Genomic DNA, 18972 nt, shown 5'->3' on the forward strand with positions numbered 1-18972 from the left:
AAGGACTCCTGTATCTTGTAGTGACTGGGTGTATTGATACACCATCCATCTACCAATAGGTGCCTTTCTTTGCAAGGCAATTGGAAAACGTCCCTGGTCTTTGTGGTTGAATGTGTGTTTGACATTCACTGCTCGACTTATTTATTTGATTTGGATTTATTTTACCTCTATTTAAGGACAAATTCTTATTTTCAATGACGGCCTAGGAACAGTGGGTTAACTGCCTTGTTCAGGGGCGGAACGACAGATTTTTGACAGATCTTGCAACCTTTCAGTTACTAGTGCAGCGCTCTAACCACTGGGCTACCTGTCGCCCCAGATAATTGTATTTGTAGGGTAGAGAGATGAAGTAGTCATTCAACAGTCATGTTAAACACTATTACTGCACACAGAGGGAGTTCTTGCAACTTATTATGTGACATGTTAAGCACATTTTTACTCCTGAACTTATTTAGGTGTGCCATAGCAAAAGGGTTGAATATTTATTGACATGAAACATTTCAGATTTTCATTTGAATTCATTTGTAAAACGTATCTAAAAACACAATTCCACTTTGCCATTATGGGGTATTGCGTGTAGGCCAGTGACACAACAAACGTAATCCTTTTTAAAGTCAGGCTGTAATGCAACAAAATGTGGAAAAAGTCGAGGGGTGTGAATACTTTCTGAAGGCACTGTAGATGAGTTCTTATCATTATAAAATAACGATAAACACTCTGATCCAACATCCCCTCCCCACTTTAGTTCTGGCCACCGAAAGATCCACATAGACAAGACCTACCAATAATAACTAGAGATGATGTAGTTCATCATTATGCGTAAGCAACACATAACAGCTTATCTAGGCACAAACCACTTCCACTGGTAAATATCCATGTCACTTTCTATGAAAACCCTTTTACTGAAATTGACGTCAATGCATGACTATAAGTGAAAATTTGAATTGACTAAAGTGGAAGTTGCTTCGCTATAGCCTCTCTGCATACTCTCTACACTACAGCCTCTCTGTCACACTGCATACTCTCTACACTACAGCCTCTCTGTCACACTGTATACTCTACACCACAACCTCTCTGTCACATTGCATACTCTCTACACTACAGCCTCTCTGTCACATTGCATACTCTCTACACTACAGCCTCTCTGTCACACTGCATACTCTCTACACCACAACCTCACTGTCACATTGCATACTCTCTACACTACAGCCTCTCTGTCACATTGCATACTCTCTACACTACAGCCTCTCTGTCACACTGCATACTCTCTACACCACAACCTCACTGTCACATTGCATACTCTCTACACTACAGCCTCTCTGTCACACTGTATACTCTACACCACAGCCTCTCTGTCACACTGCATACTCTCTACACTACAGCCTCTCTGTCACACTGCATACTCTCTACACTACAGCCTCTCTGTCACATTGCATACTCTCTACACTACAGCCTCTCTGTCACACTGCATACTCTCTACACTACAGCCTCTCTGTCACATTGCATACTCTCTACACTACAGCCTCTCTGTCACATTATATACTCTCTACACCACAGCCTCTCTGTCACACTGTATACTCTCTACACCACAGCCTCTCTGTCACACTGTATACTCTCTACAGCCTCTGTCACACTGTATACTCTACACCACAGCCTCTCCCTCCAGGTGTCCCTACCTGCCCTGCCCTGCCCTGCCCTGCCCTGCCCTGCCCTATGCACAACACCAATGTTCTGGAGGGTCCTAGGCTACGATTAATGATAGCTTCTCTCTGGCTGTTTTGAGCGAATTCAACACAACTGAGACAAACTTCAGCAACAACTACAGCTGCTCTGCAGTGATGGAGATGAATATCAATGGGAATCGGTGGTGACAAAAACAGAAGCAATACAGAGGCGGGGAAAACCAAATCAATCTGCTACGTAAAAAGGGAGCTCTCTTTTTTTAAATGAGTTTCTGGTGACATTGAGAGAGACTGATTATAGTATAGTGGATGCAAGGAGAAGCAGGCGGCGCTGTCCATGGCCGTTTACATCAAAACGTATCCCGACTGCGGCAACCCTCGCCAGGATCTATCTGTGACTCTGTGTGCGTGTTTGGTTGTGAGAGAGAGACTTAACTTGAAAACAATTATAAACTCCTCATTCTAACCTCCCAATGTAGGCTGTCCTGAGGACAACAGTCAAACATTCTCCAAGACCAGGGAAACACATGCGTAGCTATAGACCTGTAATCGACACAGTCTTAACGTTTCTGCATGGTCAATCCGACATCTGAAGTGGCCATACAGGCATTTACTGTGATGCAGCCTCCGTAGATGTCAGGGATTTTATACTTCTTGCGTTTAGAGTTACTGTGAAGGAAGTTGTCAAGGAAGTGAGTTTGTGTTTATACAGGATGTACCACCTCCATCTACCGTCAACCAATCATGTCAATGCGGAGCTACGGAGTCCTCCACATTGTTACAACATTTGAGTGGTGCAGGGCGATGCAGTACGGAGCTGCATTTGGCCTCTGCATGCCTCCAGAGGCTGTGCAATTGTGTCCCAACCTCCATACGAACCCTCTGACTACATTTTCTGATCAAGCATAAATTGGCTTTTACCTCTACCAGATGCAGAGGAGGCCAACCAATTGATCCATGCATCTGAATAATTTGTGATCTATAGACAATCTAACAATTTGGGATTGGTTTAATTGGAGCTTTTGAGTGGAGACTTGTTTCATCGCATGCTGCAGCTCCACATGCTTCCCATTAAGGTCAGCGGTCAGCTTGCATGGTGAGGAGCTTGCAGCTTTAGCTCAACGATGTTTGGTTCTTGAGCAGAAAAGACAGACCACATGATCCAATTTCCAGTCCAGTGGTTAGTTTCCTGCAAGCGCTTTCCTTGGCTCCTCCAGGGCAGGGCAAAGGAGACGAGGCTGTATGGATCACAGATGATATCCCATCAAAACACCTACAGAAAAACAATCTAGCATTCCCATATCTATTCCCAGGTTTTCCAGAAATCCCGTTTGGCAGGTTCCCAGAATCGGGGAAATAAGCAGGAAATCCGGAATTATGGGAAAGTTACCAGAATTTTGCAACTCTTGTTGTAATGATGGTGGGTTCTTCTTGGCTCTTATTTTTAGCTGGAGGCAGGATAGAGCGAGGATGGAGGCAGGATACAGGGAGGATGGAGAGAGATGGGTTGAGGTTTTTCATCCAGTTCACTTATTTAAAACATATGATACTGCTGGTGGGTTTGATTCATCAGGGGTTTACTTTTAATTAGTCACATGCCCCTATTTTTCCCACTTTTACAGACACCAATAGACAAGTACAAAGCATAAGTACTAGACGAAACATAGATTAAAACGTGTCTTCATAAATACAGCAACACGAAAGTAACCATAGAAGTTAAACTAAGCTGCCCTTCTCTGGTATCTATGGTATCTTCCCAGGCAGAGGGAGAGTTACTGGGGTGAACAGAGCTACTGTATCAGGCCGAGACAAGCGAGGACACGTCTAATACTAATGGACTCCATGGAAAATAGGACAGATGATTTACTATCAGGGCAGCCCCATGGCAGCAGAAAGCCTTTACAGAGTGATTTACAGCCTGCGTTCTTTCGCTCAAACAAAAATCAACGCTCCCTATTCATCAGACTGACATGGCCTGTCCTTGGAGTTGATTTGAAACACCTCAATCCACCGCCCTTGCAGGGTGGATACAGGGGGAGAGGGAGGGTGTGCCACATCCCCAAAGGGGTCTGTCTGTCAGTCTGGAATCGTGTTGTCCTCAGGCGCTAATAATGGCCTTGACCCTAACCTTACCCTCTGAAGCTCTAATAGTGGCCTTGGCCCTAACCTCTGAAGCTCTAATAACGGCCTTGACCCTAACCTCTGAAGCTCCAATAACGGCCTTGACCCTAACCTCTGCAGCTCTAATAACGGCCTTGGCCCTAACCTCTGAAGCTCTAATAACGGCCTTGACCCTTACCTCTGAAGCTCTAATAGTGGCCTTGGCCCTAACCTCTGAAGCTCTAATAACGGCCTTGACCCTAACCTCTGAAGCTCTAATAACGGCCTTGACCTTTACCCTAACCTCTGAAGCTCTAATAGTGGCCTTGGCCCTAACCTCTGAAGCTCTCATAATGGCCTTGGCCCTAACCTCTGAAGCTCTAATAACGGCCTTGACCCTTACCCTACCCTCTGAAGCTCTAATATCAGCCTTAAATGATAGTTCACCCAAATTCCAGAATGACATGTTGGTTTCCTTACGCATTCAATGGAAAAACTCAAAGGGTGTGAATACTTTCTGAAGGCACTGTATGTACTCATTCATCACAAAACCAACTACTAAACCAATTATTTTTTCATTTGCAAGATTAGCAAACTTAGGCATGACATGCCAGTAACAAACGCTGACACTACAAATCCAAGTATATCTGACCAAATTATGAAAGACAAGCATAGTAGTTTTCAATTCCGTAAAGTGAGTGTGGAAGAGGAGAAAAATGTATTGTTGTCTGTCAACAATGACAAGCCACCGGGGTCTGACAACTTGGATGGAAAATTACTCAAGATAATAGCGGACGGTATTGCCACGCCTATTTGCCGCATCTTCAATTGAAGCCTACTAGAAAATGTGTGCCCTCAGGCCTGGAGGGAAGCAAAAGTAATTCCGCTATCTAAGAAGAGTCCTTACTGGCACAAATATCTGACCTATCAGCTTGTTACCAACCATTAGTAATCTTGTGGAAAAAAAAATGTGTTTTACCTGATACAATGCTATTTTACAGTAAACAAATTGACAACTGACTTTCAGCACGCTTATAGGGAAGGACATTCAATAAGCACTGCACTTACACAAATTATTGGTTGAGAAAAATGTAAGATAAAAAGATTGTGTGGGCTGTTTGACAAAATCGATCATAGTCTGCTACTGGAAAAAACGTATGTGTTATGGCTTTACACCCCCTGCTATATTGTGGATAACGACTTACCTGTCAAAAAGAACACAGAGGGTGTTATTTAATGGAATCCTCTGCAAGATAATCCAGGTAGAATCAGGAATTCCCCAGGGCAGCTCTCTAAGCCCCTTACTTTTTTCAATCTTTACTTTACTAATCTTTACTATGCCACTGGTTTTGAAAAAAGCTGAATGTTATTTTATTGTGTTTATTTATGTATTTTTTTACTTGAGTTTATTTAATAAATATTTTAACATTTCACGGTAAGGTTGGCCTGTTGTATTCAGCACATGACAAATTAAATGTGATTTGATTTGAGATAGTTTCAGAATTGGTGGAAAGGAATAAGTTAATCCTAAAACTAAAAAAATAAAAAATAAAGCATTGTATTGGGACAAATCATTAGTTAAACCCTAAAACATTATTAATTACAAGAAATTGTAATGAATAATGTGGAGATTAAGCAAGTTGAGGTGACTAAACTGCTTGGAGTAACCCTGTATTGTAAAATGTCATGGTCAAAACATGTTGATACAACAGTAGCTAAGATGGAGAGAAGTCTGTCCATAATAAAGCACTGCGCTACCTTTTTAACAGCACTATCAACAAGGCAGGTCCTACAGGCCCTAGTTTTGTAACACCTGGACTACTGTTCAGTCATGTGGTCAGGTGCCACAAAGAGAAACTTAGGAAAATTACAATTGGCTCAGAATAGGGCAGCACGGCTGGCCCTTAAATGTACACGGGGAGCTAACATTAACGATATGCATGTCAATCTCTTATGGCTCAAATTGGAGGAGAGATTGACTTCATCACTACTTATTTTGTAAGAAGTGTTGACAAGCTGAATGCACCGAGCTGTCTGCTTAAACTAATAGCACACAGCTCGGAGACCCATGCATACCACACAAGACATGCCACCAGAGGTCTCTTCACAGTCCCCAAGTCCAGAACAGACTACGGGAGGTGTACAGTACTACGTAGAGCCATGACTACATGGAACTCTTTTCAACATCAGGTAACTGATGCAAGCAATAGAATCAGATTTTTAAAAACAGATAAAAATTCACCTTATGGAACAGCGGGGACTGTGAAGAGACACACAGGTACAGGCACACGCATACTCACACAAACACTAGCACTCTACAGACACGTACATTGAAATAATGTTGTATGGTGGTATTATACATTTTGTATTGCCTTTGTATTGTTTGGACTCCAGGAAGAGTAGCTGCTGGATATCCCACAAATACAAAAGTACAAGGTAGGACAGCAATCCATGCTTTGGTTTAGTTTCCCTGGCACTGTTTCTAAATGCTAACATTTTAGAATTCATGACACAAATCCCATTCAAGTCATGGGACCAACATTAGCATTTTTAGTGCATCATGTCCAAATCATCCAAAAGTATCTGAAATTGATTGTGAAGTTCACCAATAGATCATTTGAACATGACGCATGAAAAATTGCTAATATCAGTCCCATTACGAATAGGATTTGTGCCACAAATGCTAAAACGTTAGCATTTGGAAAGAGTGCCTACCACTGTCAGGGAAACTAAACCAAAGCTGATTGCTGTCATACCTTGTACATTTGTATCTGTATTTATTAGGAATCATTATTAAATGCTGCCGAGGCAGCAGATACTCTTCCTGGGGTCCAAACACATTAAAACAAACTTACATTACAATAGAAACAAAAGATAAAACAGTAAACCCATATGCAGAATCAGTTTGTGATATATTGAAAACCCTAAACATAAAATGTTCTATATACACACAAACATCTGCCACAATTATTACACCACTTCATATCTACAATACAAAATGTATAATACCTTAGAAAGTGTTATCATTTACTAAAAATGTACTAATAAATAAAAAACAAATACCTTATTTACATAAATATTAACAAGACCCTTTGTTATGAGACTCGAAATTGAGCTCAGGTGCATCCTGTTTCCATTGATCATCCTTGAGATCTTTCTACAACTTAGTCCAACTGTGGTAAATTAAATTGATTGGACATGATTTGGAAAAAAAACACACCTGTCTATATAAGGTCCCATAGTTGACAGTGCATGTCAAAGCAAAACCAAGCCATGAGGTCGAAGGAATTGTCTGTAGAGCTCCGAGACAGGATTGTGTCGAGGTACAGATCTGGGGAAGGGAAACAAAAAATGTCTGCAGTATTGAAGGTCCCCAAGAACACAGTGGGCTCCATCATTCGTAAATGGAAGATGTTTGTAACCACCAAGACTTTGCCCAGAGCTGGCTACCTGCTCCAGAGTGCTTAGGACCTCAGACTGAGGCAAAGGTTCACTTTCCAACAAGACAATGACCCTAAGCACACAGCCAAGACAACGCAGGAGTGGCTTCGGGTCAAGTCTTTGAATGTCCTTGAGTGCCCTAGCCAGAGCCCGGACATGAACCCGATCGAACATCTCTGGAGAGACCTGAAAATAGCTGTGCTGCGACACTCCCCATCCAACCTGACAGAGCTTGAGAGGATCTGTAGAAAAAAATGGAGAAACTCCACAAATACAGGTGTGCCAAGTTTGTGGTGTCATACCAAGAAGACTCAAGGCTGTAATCGCTGCCAAAGGTGTGAACAAAGTACTGAGTAAAGGGTCTGTATACTGTAAACGGGATATTTCAGTATTTGCAAACATTTCTAAAACCCTGTTTTTGCTTTGTCCTTATGTGGTACTGTGTGTAGATTGACGAGGGAAGAATCAATTTTAGAATAAGGCTGTAACGTAAAAAACACTTTGGGGAAAAGTCAAGTGGTATTTTCCTAATACAAAACAAAGAGTAACGGACAGCAGTATACACTGTATACTGTGCTAATGGCAGTACAAAACAAAGAGTAACGGACAGCAGTATACACTGTATACTGTGCTAATGGCAGTACAAAACAAAGAGTAACGGACAGCAGTATACAATACGGCGAACTTAGCAAATGAGGCGTTGAGATAAGCACATGGAAGCATCCATCTTTATGCAACATTGCCATTGGACATTTTACACCAATGTAGGCTAATGCCCCTTTAAGAGCCAACATTGATTTTGTGATATCTGGGATCCTTGGGACATCCCTACCCTAAATCCTAACCCTAACCCTAACCCTAACCGTAACCCTAACCTAACTGTGACCTTTACCTAACCCAACTTCAATGGGGTAACATCAGAGTTGGGACATCCCAAGGAACCCGGATAGCAACGAGCTTGATTTTGTAGTCTGTTGTGATTATACAACAGAGCTCTCGGACGAGAGCTAAACACCTTCTTTGCCCACTTTGAGGAAAACATCCAGCCCCTGATGCGGCCCCCGATGCTCGAGGACTGTGCACTCTCATTCTCCATGGCCGACGTGAGTAAGTCATTTACGCTTGCCTCCAGTGACGACCCGTCATTCAGGCCAGGAGGGGCAGAGCCATATAGTTGATAAAGCCGCATACAAACATAGTCTCTTTTTTGCTTTCTTGAGTGAAGCAGCTTCAAAATACAGGAGTTTCAGCCTAGTTCAGTGCTTTCTGTGGTAATGGATCAGCCAACGGAAAACACAGAGTGTTGGGGTTGGTAATCTTCTCTAGTTGCGCCGTGATTGTCCCAGTGTTCTGTCACTCATGGGGACACTACATCACTGCAAAATCTACAGGGAGAGCTAGAAAGTTCAAACCCCTTGGGTGCTGCCATATACAGTATTTCCATTAGAAGTGCCCATCCAAGAAGGCTCAAGGTCATTGGCTAAAGATAAAACGTCATCAGATCACGTTATATCTTCCGTAGCTTTGATTGGACTGATCATGTCAACATACTTTCAAAATGTTAGCTAGCGAGCTAGACAAGCAGTCATCATCATGAATTATGTCGACAATCTATTGACAGATCCTTTTCAAGATAGAATGTATTGGTGCTCATTGCCTGTTGGACATAAACATTAGACAAGTTGGAAATCGCAAATTCAACAATGAGTGGTTTGGAAAGAATCAGAGGCTAACTGTAAGCGTTTGCAAAGCAATCACTTACATGACCTTTCCCTGCCTTATATTTGGTGGAGAGGGTGTGTGGTCCAGGTCTGGGTTTAAGGGTCTCTTTTCCAGGCTTAAAAGAATAAACATTCACAGTGGGCAAAAAAAGGTTACATTGGCCATGCTGTCAATCCAGCATGACTTTTGCTGCGTTCAAAACAACTGGAAACTCAGAACTGGGAAATCTCAGACTTCAGTGAGTTCAAGACAACTGGGAACTCTGAAAGAAACCTTGCTCCGACTGGGAAAGCACATTTTGAACGGTCATCCAACTCTGAATTCCAAGTCGGAAACTCGGGCCTCTTTCTAGGGCTCTGGCCTGAAGATCACTGACGTCATGATTAAACCTTGTTTTTTTCTCTCAAGTTCCATGACAAAATTTGCGCACCACCTTCCTGTTCAAGTGAGCACAGCACAACAGTGAGTCCAAAAATGTCTTGTATGCTGCTGCATAAATTATATAATATGCCAGGAAGACACAGTATGTATATTGTAGCTCTGAAATAAATACTAAGTGTATGTTGTGCAGCAAACTGTTAGTCGACCATGTGCATCACCCTAATAATTTGGTGCTGAAAACAAAGTTCTGCTGTTGGGACAGCTTTATGTAGGCCCTAACAGTTTGTGGGCACCGTTTGTCACCATTATAGTGCAACTAATGTACTGTTAAGTTTTGTTTTGTGTTGTGCAGAAGCTTTGCTGGCATGCATAAAAAAAAAGAAAATGGTTGAGTTTGCCCCATCAAGATTATTACATGCTAAAATCACCACTGTAACCCTCGCAGACGACATCCTAAGCCACATCCTCAGAGCATGTGTATACCAGTTGGCTGGAGTGTTTACAGTGCCTTGCGAAAGTATTCGGCCCCCTTGAACTTTGCGACCTTTTGCCACATTTCAGGCTTCAAACATAAAGATGTAAAACTGTATTTTTTTGTGAAGAATCAACAACAAGTGGGACACAATCATGAAGTGGAACGACATGTATTGGATATTTCAAACTTTTTTAACAAATCAAAAACTGAAACATTGGGCGTGCAAAATTATTCAGCCCCCTTTACTTTCAGTGCAGCAAACTCTCTCCAGAAGTTCAGTGAGGATCTCTGAATGATCCAATGTTGACCTAAATGACTAATGATGATAAATACAATCCACCTGTGTGTAATCAAGTCTCCATATAAATGCACCTGTACTGTGATAGTCTCAGAGGTCCGTTAAAAGCGCAGAGAGCATCATGAAGAACAAGGAACACACCAGGCAGGTCCGAGATACTGTTGTGAAGAAGTTTAAAGCCGGATTTGGATACAAAAAGATTTCCCAAGCTTTAAACATCCCAAGGAGCACTGTGCAAGCGATAATATTGAAATGGAAGGAGTATCAGACCACTGCAAATCTACCAAGACCTGGCCGCCCCTCTAAACTTTCAGCTCATACAAGGAGAAGACTGATCAGAGATGCAGCCAAGAGGCCCATGATCACTCTGGATGAACTGCAGAGATATACAGCTGAGGTGGGAGACTCTGTCCATAGGACAACAATCAGTCGTATAGTGCACAAATCTGGCCTTTATGGAAGAGTGGCAAGAAGAAAGCCATTTCTTAAAGATATCCATAAAAAGTGTCGTTTAAAGGTTGCCACAAGCCACCTGGGAGACACACCAAACATGTGGAAGAAGGTGCTCTGGTCAGATGAAACCAAAATTGAACTTTTTGGCAACAATGCAAAACGTTATGTTTGGCGTAAAAGCAACACAGCTCATCACCCTGAATACACCATCCCCACTGTCAAACATGGTGGTGGCAGCATCATGGTTTGGGCCTGCTTTTCTTCAGCAGGGACATGGAAGATGGTTAAAATTGATGGGAAGATGGATGGAGCCAAATACAGGACCATTCTGGAACAAAACCTGATGGAGTCTGCAAAAGACCTGAGACTGGGACGAAGATTTGTCTTCCAACAAGACAATGATCCAAAACATAAAGCAAAATCTACAATGGAATGGTTCAAAAATAAACATATCCAGGTGTTAGAATGGCCAAGTCAAAGTCCAGACCTGAATCCAATCGAGAATCTGTGGAAAGAACTGAAAACTGCTGTTCACAAATGCTCTCCATCCAACCTCACTGAGCTCGAGCTGTTTTGCAACGAGGAATGGGAAAAAATGTCAGTCTCTCGATGTGCAAAACTGATAGAGACATACCCCAAGCGACTTACAGCTGTAATCGCAGCAAAATGTGGCGCTACAAAGTATTAACTTAAGGGGGCTGAATAATTTTGCACGCCCAATTTTTCAGTTTTTGATTTGTTAAAAAAGTTTGAAATATCCAATAAATGTCGTTCCACTTCATGATTGTGTCCCACTTGTTGTTGATTCTTCACAAAAAAATACAGTTTTATATCTTTATGTTTGAAGCCTGAAATGTGGCAAAAGGTCGCAAAGTTCAAGGGGGCCGAATACTTCCGCAAGGCACTGTAAATACATATTAAATCTCTACCTATCCCAGTCTGTTGTACCCACTTGCTTCAAGATGTCCACCATTGTTCCTGTACCCAAGAAAGTGAAGGTAACTGAACTAAATGACTATCACCCGTAGCACCCACTTCTGTCATCATGAAGTGCTTTGAGAGGCTAGTAAAGGACCATATCACCTCCATCTTACCCGGTACCCTAGACCCACTACAATTCACATATCGCCCCAACAGATCCACTGACGACGTAATCGCAATTGCACTGCACACTGCCCTATCCCACCTAGACAAGAGAAATACCTATGCAAGAGTGTTGTTCATCGACTACAGCTTAGCATTCAACACCATAGTGCCCTCCAAGCTCACCACTAAGCTCAGGGTCCTAGGTCTGAACCCCTCCCTGTGCATCTTGGTCCTAGACTTCCTGATGGGCCGACCGCAAGTGAAGGCAGGCAACAACACCTCCACCACCCTGATCCTAGACACTGGCTGCCACAGGGGTGTGTGCTTAGTCCTCTCCTGTACTCCCTATTCACCCATTACTGCGTGGCCATACATCTTCAATGCAATCACTTTATATGTATATACTGTATTCTAGCTGTCATGACGTTGGCCTGGTGGGTAGGTTTATGACAGTCATAAATACCTCTTCCCCCCTTTTTCCTCTCTCTACCTTACTGAGGTTACATTTGCAAACCCCTTGGTTAACATAGAGACTCTGGAAACATCAGTAGGTGGGGGGAAATGAACTATATTCTGGTAATCCGAACAATTGAACATATGCGGTGGTACTTAATGAATATGATGTCAGTTCGGTTGTCATCTGAGACATTCTCATCAATGATAAGATGACATAAACTCTACAGTGGAAAGTCTACACATCAGAGTTATCGGATTCACATGGAATTGTTGTTTAATTGAAATGTTTGAATATGAAATTATTTGTGAGGGGATGAAATGTGATTTTAGCTTCTAAAATGTGAGATGTGGGTTTTCATAAGATAGGGATGCTCACTCAGTGGCCCGCCCACGTGAAAAGACAGAGGTTGTAAACTATGAAACCCACCCCTTTTCTCCCTTCCTATTTAAAGCCTTGACGACAATAGAACTGTCTGTTCTGGGGATGTTGGACGATGGTCCTATGTCAGAATGGTTCAGATAATAACTACAGAACGAAGCCAACATCAGCGTGAGCTTTGGTTGTGAATGGTATGAACTTTGAACTCTTATTCACTACAGAAGTGATACCTCCTAGCCGTTGAGTTAGCAACCGCAGCTGCAAACTCAGGTTAGGAAGGATCAGACAGAGTATCCCGTCTACCACACAACGACGTGACTACGACGTATCCAATTGACCACCAGAGACATTCTTCAAAGGACTCGGTTGGACAACACGGCCTTCCATCTACCACCAACCTACCAAAGCGCAGCTCAGAGTAAATATTTATTGCATTTTCCTTTTCCAAATGGGCGGTAATTTAGAATGCATAAGATACTGTATTTACGATAGCCCAGCTTCTTCCCTTTGTTCCTCAGTCTTCCCTATCTTTCACTCAAACCCAGCCCCTTTTCTTTTGTGTAAACAAGCTGTCATATCTGTTCCGCCCGCTAGGGACATTATCCTTTATGACGTAATTTGTAATCAAGTTATGATTAATTGTGTGTATGTGTAATTCTGTGTGATTAGTTAGCTATTTAGTAAATAAATAATTAAACCCCATTTTGTATTGCTGATTCAACTTGTTAGCCAGGGTTCGTGCAGATAAAATAATTTACAACTTTCAGATGAGACTGAATTAAGATGACGATTGATATTGACTGCTATTGATGTAAAATATTACGAGGTCTTTAAGAGATTATTCGGAAGATAACAGCTCTATAAATGTTATTTCGGGGTGCCCGACTCTCTAGTTAATTACATTTACATGATTAGCTCAATCAGGTAATATTAATTACGGAGAAATTATTTTACAGAATAGCATGTCATATCAATTAATCCGGCATATCCAAAGAAACGACACAGCCATGGCTCATCCTATATACGGATGTACACACCGTTTCTATTCATATACTGTCTTTACAGACCATTATATTGTCATTCAATGATCATATATACACTACCAGTCCAAAGTTTGGACACACCTACCTATTTAAGGGTTATTCCTTTATTAATACAATGTAGAATAATAGTGAAGAAATCAAAACTATGAAATAACACATATGGAATCATGTAATAACCCAAAAAGTGTTTGAAAATATATTTTAGATTCTTCAAAGTAGCTACCCTTTAGGGCTTTGATGACAGCTTTGCACACTCTTGGCATTCACACAACCAGCTTCATGAGTCACCTGTAATGAATCTAAAACTACAGGTGTGCCTTGATAAAGTGAATTTGTGGAATTTCTTTCCTTCTTAATGCATTAGAGCCAATCAGTTGTGTTGTGACCAGGTATGGGTTGTAAACAGAAGATAACCCTATTTGGTACAAGACCAAGTCCATATTATGGAAAGAACAGCTCAACTAAGCAAGGAGAAATGACAGTCCATCATTATTAAGACATGAAGGTCAGTCAATACAGAACTTTTCAAGAACTTTGAAAGTTTCCTCAAGTGCAGTCACAAAAACCACCAAGCTCTATGTTGAAAATGGCTCTCATGAGGACCGCCACAGAAAGGAAGACCCAGGGTTACCTCTGCTGCAGAGGATACATTTATTAGAGTTAACTGCACCTCAGATTGCAGCCCAGATAAATACTTCAGTGAGTTCAAGTAACAGACACATCTCAACATCAACTGTTCAGAGGAGACTGTGTGAATCAGGCCTTCATGGTCGAATTGCTACTAAAGGACACCAATAAGAAGAAGAGATTTGCTTGGGCCAAGAAACACAAGCAATGGACATTAGACCGGTGGAAATCTGTCCTTTGGTCTGATGAGTCCAAATTTAGATTTTTGGTTCCAACCACTGTGTCTTTGTGAGACCCAGAGGAGGTAAATGGATGTTCTCCGCATGTGTGGTTCCCACCGTGAAGCATGGAGGTGGTGGTGTGATGGTCTTTTGCTGGTGATACTGTCAGTGATTTATTTAGAATTCAAGGCACATTTAACCAACATGGCTACCACAGCATTCTGCAGCGATACACCATCCCATCTGGTTTGTGCTTAGTGGGACTATCATCTGTTTTTCAACAGGACAATGACCCAAAACACCTCCAGGCTGCATAAGGGCTATTTATTTGACGAAGAAGGAGAGGGATTGAGTGATGCATCAGATGACCTGGCCTCCACAATCACCTCCGCAATGTAGAAAATAGTCAAATAAAGAAAAACCCTTGAGTGAGTAGGTGTGTCCAAACTTATGACTGGTACTGTGTGTGTATGTATGTATATATATATATTCCGGCCTCTGACATTGCTCGTTCTGATATTTCTTAATTAAAAAAAATTCTGGATTATGTTTGTATTGTTTTTTATTGTTAGGTATTACTGCACTGTTGGATGTTGAAACACAAGCATTTCGCTGCACCTGCAAATCTGTGTGCACGCAACCAATACACTTTGATTTGTCTGCGTTGGCCTTCTTGACCCAAACCAACCGTGGACCATAATCTCCCAATAATCTGAAGCCATGTAATTTGAGGAAAAGCTGAACAGTGACATTACTAACATAGGGAGAGTGCTTTCTGGGGAAAATATAAATGTGCAATCCACTAACTTTGGCTCATGGTGTTTCAAGGTGAATGAACCTCAGCACAGGCCAGAGAGGCAGATAGGTGTCAGTGCTCCCACGGACAGCTCTCGTAGAGCACTGTGCAACAATAACATTTGTATCAAACCATGCCACTATTGGCCTTGAGATGCAAGCTTGATTTTCTACTTTATAGATTTACAAAAGTTTTTTTCTAAATGATTTATAATAAAACCATTTTATCTCCTGGGAATGTAAGAAAAAAATCCAACTTTAGCAAAGCACTCCTTCACCAGCCATGTACAGCTCCACCAGAGGCAATCCGTGTTTCTGTGGGCCAACGGCATGCTCCAGTGAGAACATTCCTTGGTTTGCTGAGCGGAATCTGTCCTTATCAAGACTAATGGCAGCGTTGATTAACTACACAGAGCTGGAATCAAACTGTTGCTCTGTGCTGAAGGGATTAATGCTAGCAGCTCTAAACTCACTCTCTGAGCCTCTCCTCATACCAATCTGGCAAGTAGATCAAAGTGGCAGTTTCCCAGCTCGAGTACTGACAATACTAACTGTTCTGGTGACAGAATGACATGCCAGAGACAAGGCAAGAGTGTTGAGAGCGTGCCAATTGTGAGAACCTGCTAATGGATTGATTTCACAGAGTTTACAGCAAAGCCATTAGTAACATCTGCTGTGAATGTTCCCCTGCGTATAGGAAATAACCCCCTTTCTCCTAGCATGGAGAAGGGTCTGGGTCTAGAGCTGATATCAAGTTCATACTCGCATGCCCCTCCCAAGAAATGTAGATGTCTCTTTACATTTCTTGGCCCCTCCTCCCAGCTTGCCTCCTAACCCCACGGCAACAGATGCTGCTCAGACAGAAGACCATGCCGATGCAGCAGCTACAATCAGTAGTCTCTCTCGCCAGACTCAAGGAGATACAGCGGCCATCTGTGAGAAGAAACAACAGTCAATAGAGTTTCATCTGGGATCCAGTTGAGTTTCACATTCACAAGACAGAACCTCGATCTATGTATTCAACCGTGTCCCAGAGAAAATTGTCTTTGATCTTTTCCCTAACATGCTGAATTATTGGAAATCAAACCATTCACAAACCACCTCAAATCAGATTGAGCTTTCTAACCGATGGTACATAGACACCATCTGCTGGCTGACTGTCACAGTCACGATTTTCTGATTGGCGAAATCCCCTCTGTGGGACCCAATAGGAGAAACATTTCCCTGCTTATTTATCCAGACTGTTGCACTGCATGTTCCTGAAGGGAATGTTGTTAAATATCAGTTGAGATGTACCTTGAAATAGTCACCCAATTGGGTGAACAAGACATAACTCACATTACCAGAGACACAGATTCACTCCGGTGTACAACAACACACAAGTGTTGTAGTCAAGTCACTGAACTCAAGTCCAAGTCCCTAGCATTCAAGTCACTGAACTCAAGTCCAAGTCCCTAGCATTCAAGTCACTGAACTCAAGTCCAAGTCCCTAGCATTCAAGTCACTCAAGTCCAAGTGTTTGGAGTCACGAGTCCCTTGGTAGCGCTAAAAGCTGCAGTCCAACGATCTTTGAAGCTACAGTACATTTCAATATGTATACAGCTAAGCAACGTTAGACTGCTAATATAGCAGCTATCCAAACATCTGCTGTTGTAGCTAGCATGTTGAATTATGCAAGGGAGGGAGATTTTCTGACAGTCATACCAGTCAAGTCACGAGTCATGAAAATTGTGACTTGAGTCCAAGTCCTGGACTCAAGTACTACAACACACAAATACAATACACACGGATTTAAAACAGATATAGAATTTATTTTCAACCAGAAGTAGGAAAAATACAGAGGTGTAAATGAAGCAAACTGACCCAGTTATAAACAACTAGTGATACAAACTGACCCAGTTACAAACAACTAGTGAAGCGAACCAAGAAGACTGGAGAATGACATGGTAAACAAGGTTTTTTTCACTTTACATAATATGTATTTAATTGTTTAATTAAAAACAGCTGCCATTATGTTGTGTGTATGTGTGTGTATAAATATATATACATACACACACACACATATATATATATATATACACACACACACACACATATATATATATATATATATATATATATATATATATATATATATATATTATTTAAAAAATTTAAACATTGTGCAAGTTTGTTGCTGGTATTCCATAAAAATGGTCAACAAGAGTTGGTCCAGTGCATTACCTCTATACAGTTCTTCACTTTCAGCTGGCCACAAGCATAACCACTGCATTTCTTCCTCTACTTTCAGAAAGAAAAGGTAAATGGATTGGGAAATGGATTGGGAAATAGACGACAAAACGGAAAAGCGGAAAAATAGATGGAAAAATAGATGAAAAACGGAAAAATAGATGGAAAAGACGACAAAACGGAAAAGTTGTAATTTCTGCCAAATACTTCTGCAAAAGCATTTCAAAATGGAAACTCTTTCAAAAAGTTGAGTTTAAAGCATTATTATTTTTATTATTGGCAAGTTCTGGTCAATTATTCATAAGGACAAATCTGTCAGTCACATCAAATTCATAATTTGCCAATGACGGTGGTGGCCAAACATGCACCGGCTAACAAACGTAAGAGAAATGGCTAGAGATGAAGTCAAGACACCTAAAGTAGTGCCAGGGAGTAGCTCAATGTTGTCAACTAGGCTGTGCTAACAGTAGCACCCGCCAAACATCTCCAGACCCCCTAGAGCAGGGCTCTCCAATTCTGTTCCTGGAGAGCTACCGTCCTGAAGGTTATCTAGCACGCATGACTAATAATTAGATGGTCAATAAGCTGAATCAGGTTAGTCACAACTGGGGTTGGAGTGAAAACCTACAGGAGGGTAGCTCTCCAGGAACAGGGTTGGAGTGAACATCTGCAGGAGGGTAGCTCTCCAGGAACAGGGTTGGAGAACCCTGCTCTAGGGTCTGCCAGGGAAACAGTGTAAGGGACAAATTGTCTGATAAATGTTGCCTAAAATCAGTGGAACCTCAAAATGCTGCACATCTACAAGCAAATAGGCTTTTTACGCCAGCCATCTCTTCAGCTACTAGCAGACATCCCCTACCCAGTACCAGATAAGATTTTACAAAGCTAAAAGTTGGAGAATCTCATTTCGTGACGATGACAAATATTTATTTATCGATTATTTTTCTCTCTACATATTTGCCAATTGTTTTGTTCTTTATAAATACGGTTTAAATCCTCCATAAAAATCTAGAATTTGGTGTGTCAACATTTTTACAAAACAACATTTGGTTTAAGAATTACACAAAAGTAAAACAATGAGCAAAGAAACCAATCATACTACACCTATGTAACACACACTTACTTCATGTCAAAGAAAGGAAACGTGATGGATTATGACAATTTCAAACACAAAAAAAGCTTAGTGACAACACCATCAGCAATCCAATATAATTAAACAGATACATTGCTTTTGTTTAAAAAAAAATAAAAATCTGTTTTTCAAGGGACAACAGAAAAGGACCAAGACCGTACCATCTCCATCAGTTTTCTCCTGCTTGGTAAAATTCATTTAAAAAAATATGCTTTTGCAAAAAAGGCAAAAGCGTCATTTAAAAAAGCCATACGAGTAGCTATGCTAGTGTTCTAGAATAAAGTGCTCATCAATCCTTCAAATAAAATAAACTTCAGGAGAGCAGAACAAAACCAACAAGAAAATTGGCCTTGTGAGAAAATAACCATAATTTAAACAGATCATATGTTATACAGTTGAAGTTTACATACACCTTAGCCAAATACATTTAAACTCAGTTTTTCACAATTCCT

This window comes from Oncorhynchus mykiss, chromosome Y (assembly GCF_013265735.2).
Source record: "Oncorhynchus mykiss isolate Arlee chromosome Y, USDA_OmykA_1.1, whole genome shotgun sequence".
NCBI lineage: Eukaryota > Metazoa > Chordata > Actinopteri > Salmoniformes > Salmonidae > Oncorhynchus > Oncorhynchus mykiss.